This window comes from Rhagoletis pomonella, unplaced genomic scaffold (assembly GCF_013731165.1).
Source record: "Rhagoletis pomonella isolate Grant_MI unplaced genomic scaffold, Rhpom_1.0 Rhpom_scaffold_00005, whole genome shotgun sequence".
Lineage (NCBI taxonomy): Eukaryota > Metazoa > Arthropoda > Insecta > Diptera > Tephritidae > Rhagoletis > Rhagoletis pomonella.
The window spans coordinates 10370109-10374829 of NW_023458559.1; positions in this window are offsets into that span (position 1 = coordinate 10370109).

Genomic DNA, 4721 nt, shown 5'->3' on the forward strand with positions numbered 1-4721 from the left:
CCACTCTCCCCATCTTCCAGATGCCTGGAATGACGACAGTGGGTTTTGACAGATTGAGGACCTCCGTTAGGTACGCTACTTTTTAGCATCAACATGCAAATTCCGTCGGGTTAAATGGCTTTGGAGGCCTTCGCCTTCCCGATGGGCTACCCTTACCTCACCGCTGGTGAAAACACGAGGCGCACTAGGTTTTGACAGTTTGTGCAGCCTTCTGGTCACTCGACGTTTGGCTTTATCCACCGGAGGATGCAGAATGAACTGCCGCCTAAAATAGCTCGCGCATCGCTCCGGGTATGACGAAGCGTGGTCACCAAAGTCTATTGCGACTCTGTCGTCACGCTTCTTCGGGTTGGACAACGACCTCACGGTTGACCAAAGCTTGCTGATACTAGAGGCGAAGTTGCAGGTCTTCAAATGCTCTTCCCATTTCTTCCGCTTATGTACGTTCACAAGTTGCCGAATCTCCGAATTGAGATCCCTGATACGGGGATTTCCGGGATCGGCCTGACGAAGGTTGTCGCGCTCAACGGCACAACCCTGCGGAATTTACGTTCACCTACGTGAACGGCGGTTGGTATGGACAGTGCAGTGAAGGCGCCTACAGTAACATCCGCGAAGCCTTTCCAGTCAGCTTTGGAAAAGTTGACATAGGTCCGGTGATCCACTGAATCAATGTCGGCAGGTTTATCAATCGAGATGAATATGGGCAGATGGTCTGATGCTAGGGTCAGCATAGGTCGCCATGATACGCTGTTTATCAGACCAGCGCTGGCAATTGTTACATCTGGCGAGCTGCAGCAGCTGCCCATAATCCTGGTGGGTGCGTCGTCGTTAATTGTGCAGAATGTCGAATCGTCTATCTGCTCCGCCAGCCCGTTGGTGCACTCCAAAAGGAGAATTCTATTTGGTAAGGGTTATAATCCCTATTTTGATATTATTACCTTTTTAATCGGTTACGTAGTTTAGAAAATATTAATATTTTCAGATATCACAAAAATTTTCTTTAACCTTTTATATATTCCTTACTTTTTAAGGTAATTCTCTAGTGTAGGGTAACAACCCCTAAAAGAGGTCCGGAGGAGTCGGGAGGAGTACAAAACGACGCGTTTCGGCCCCCCTATTAACAATCCAGAGGGGGAAGGCTAATATTATTAACCATTTAAAAGTTATGAACAAAAAACTTTTGTTAAATTTCGTTGTTTTCTATGTGCAATTACACCGACAAAGATTCACTAAATCACCTGTTCTCACTTTTTAAACACTATTAAAATATATAATTTAACTTATTTATTAAACAAACACATAGTTTTATCAACCTAAGATAGATTATTTTGTTATTAAAAAGAAGTTGACAATCTTTTCCAACTGAAACGCGAGATTCCAAAATAGCTATAGTGCTGCTACTGTATTAGTATTTCGTAATAATTCACTTTTCCTTATAAGGTGTGTGCACTGTTCAATGCTTTTCGGTATCTTCTTTCGTTTAATATATATATAAATGAAAATTTTTAAAAAATCGCGTATTGATTTTTATGGAGAAGGCGCCGCAGGCGAAAATTTTTAATAAAAAACCGCGCGATTTTTTAAAAATTTTCATTATTTATATATATATTAAACGAAAGATTGTCTACTTCTTTTTAATAACAAAATAATCTATCTTAGGTTGACAAAACTATGTTTGTTTAATAAATAAGTTAAATTAATTATTTTAAGTGTTTAAAAAGTGAGAACAGGTGATTTAGTGAATCTTTGTCGATAATTGCCCATATAAAACAACGAAATTTAACAAAAGTTTTTTGTTCATAACTTTTAAATGGTTAATAATATTAGCCTTCCCCCTCTGGATTGTTAATAGGGGGCCGAAACGTCCCGTTTTGTACCCCTCCCGACTTTTCCGGACCTTTTTTAGGGGTTGTTACCCTACACTAGAGAATTACCAATAATATTTATATAGTTGATATCAGCGTAAATAGTACTATCGGTTGTTGTTGTTGTAGCGGCACTACTAAGCCCCGCCTGTTTCGGGTCAACTTTTAATCATTATCGTCAAGCACAACTAACGGTAGGCCCAGGAAACGAGCTGTTTCGATGGGGTCGGACCAAAGGGAGAGAGGTGTTAGTTGAGTCGGATTGAGCTGGCATGTGAAGAGGTGGTTGGTGTCGTGGGGGGAGTCTCCACATGCCGGGCACTCATTTTGGATGTTTGTGTCGAGTCTGGACAGGTAGCTGTTTAGGCGGCTACAATATCCAGACCGTAACTGAGCCAGGGTAACGCGGGTCTCTCTAGGTAACTGAAGCTCCGTCTCTTCCACAGGTGGTGATTGGGCTCCGATAACGACATTCCTAGGCCGGGAGTCGAGGTAGGTGGAGACAGACTCCCTATGAATGTCGTTAATCGCTCGTCTGTACGTCATTGGGTCCAGTGGTTGGTCTGTGTAGGTCTGGACTGCGTCCTTGTACATGAATAGGTGCCCCCTGACGTGCCTGGGCGGAGGCTCCTCCTCCAGCAGTGGTCTGTTGGGGTGTTCACTTCTGTGACACCCCACAAGAAACTGCTTACAGAGCATCTTGTTGTGTTCCCTTACGGGGAGCACTTGGGCCTCACTGTGTAGGTGATGCTCAGGCGTCATCAGAAGGCACCCGGTCGCTGTCCGGAGTGCGGCGTTCTGACAAGTCTGTAGCTTCGTCCACTGCGTCCAACTAGTCCCCGGCGTCCAAACTGGCGCAACATAATTTAGAACCGGCCGGCCAATTGCCTTGTATGTTGCCAACAACGTTTCTTTGTCTTTGCCCCAAGTGCTGCCGGCGAGCGACTTGAGGACCTTGTTGCGGCTCTGTACTTTGTTGACAACTGCGGTTGTGTGCGCGGAGAAAGAGAGCAGACTATCAAAGGTAACCCCTAAAATTTTCGGGTTGTTCACCGTCGGTATTGGTGTGCCGTCGACGTGAATGCCTAATTCAAGCCTGACCTCCTTCGTCCAGGTGGTGAAGAGGGTCGCCGTTGATTTCGTTGGGGAGAGGGTTAGGCTCCTTGCAGTGAAGAAGCGAGAAAGGCTGGAGAGATAGCCGTTTACTTTTGAGCAGAGGTCATCAATTCCATTCCCAGACGCCAAAATCGAACAGTCATCAGCGTAGGAGATCAGGGAAACTCCTTCAGGTGGCTGGGGGAGTTTCGAGATATAGAAGTTAAAAAGTAAGGGGGAGAGAACACCACCTTGTGGAACCCCTTGTTTTATTCTTCTAGGTTTCGAGGTTTGATCTCTGAAGATTACTGATGATTGCCGACCACTCATATAATTCGCCGACCATCGCTTCAGTCCCTGTGGGAGAGAGGAGGCCTCAATGTCTTCTAGCAGCGTGGAATGGCAGACGGTGTCAAACGCCTTTGACAAGTCCAGCGCTACTAGGACAGTTCTCTCACAGGGGCGGTTTCGATTTAGGCCGCGGGTTATCTAGGTGTTTATGGCGCTAAGTGCTGTTGTTGTGCTGTGCACTTTACGGAAGCCATGCTGATGTTTCGCTGGGGTTAGGTGGCAGGTGAAGTATGGGAGCAGCAGGGCCTCAAGTGTCTTCGCGACCGGGGAAAGGAGCGTTATCGGGCGATAAGAGTCTCCTCTGTTGGCGGGCTTCCCCGGTTTCAGCAGTGGGACCACTTTCCCTGATTTCCACACATCAGGAATGATGAGAGTGGTCATAGACAAATTGAGGACCTCCGTGAGGTATGCTACCCCCACAGGCCCCAAATGTTTCAACATCAGCATACAGATTCCGTCGGGTCCAATGGCTTTCGCCTTCCCGATGGCCCCCTTTACTTCACCGCTGGTGAAAACAAGTGGTGCATCGTTTTTGGGCAGTTTGTGCAGCCTCCTGGTCACTCGACGTTTGGCCTTGTCTACCGAAGGATGCAGTGTGAATTGCCGACTGAAATAGTTCGCGCATTTCTTCGGGTCCGATGAGGCGTGACCTTCGAATGAAATTTCCACTCTGTCATCACGCTTCGTCGGGTTGGACAAGGACCTCACGGTAGACCAGAGCTTACTCACACCAGAGGTGAAGTTACAGGCATTCAAGTGCTCTTCCCACTTTGTCCGCTTATGTTGATTTACCAGTTGCCGAATCTCCAAATTAAGTTCCCTCAAGCGAGGGTCCCCGGGGTCGACCTGGCGTAGGTGGTCACGCTCATTTGCTAGTACAGCTGCTTCAGCCGGGAAATTTGGGCGGACTTCCGCGATGCGTCCGTACGGTATGAAGCGAGCTGCTGCGGCTGTGGCTACCTTGCGGAACTGGCGTTCGCCAGCATGTACGTCTGTGGGTGTGGGGAGGGCGGCGAAGCTGCTCTCGGTAACTTCCGCGAAGCCGTTCCAATCAGCTTTGTTGAAGTTGGTGTAGGTTCGGTGATCCGCGGGAGCAAAGTCGGTGGGCTTATTGATCGAGATGATTATGGGCAGATGGTCTGATGCTAACGTTAGCATAGGTCGCCATGATATGCTATTTATCAGACCAGCGCTAGCAATTGTTACGTCTGGCGAGCTGCTGCAGCTGCCCACAATCCTGGTGGGGGCGTCGTCGTTCATGGTGTTTGGCTTGAGTGCCAAAGATCGTGGTGCGCATTGAAGTCACCTACTACCAATCGGTTTTCGCCTCTGAGTAGCGCACCTATGTCAGGGAGATATTCAGCCGGGCAGCAGGTGACAGGGGGTATGTACACGTTAAATATTTCG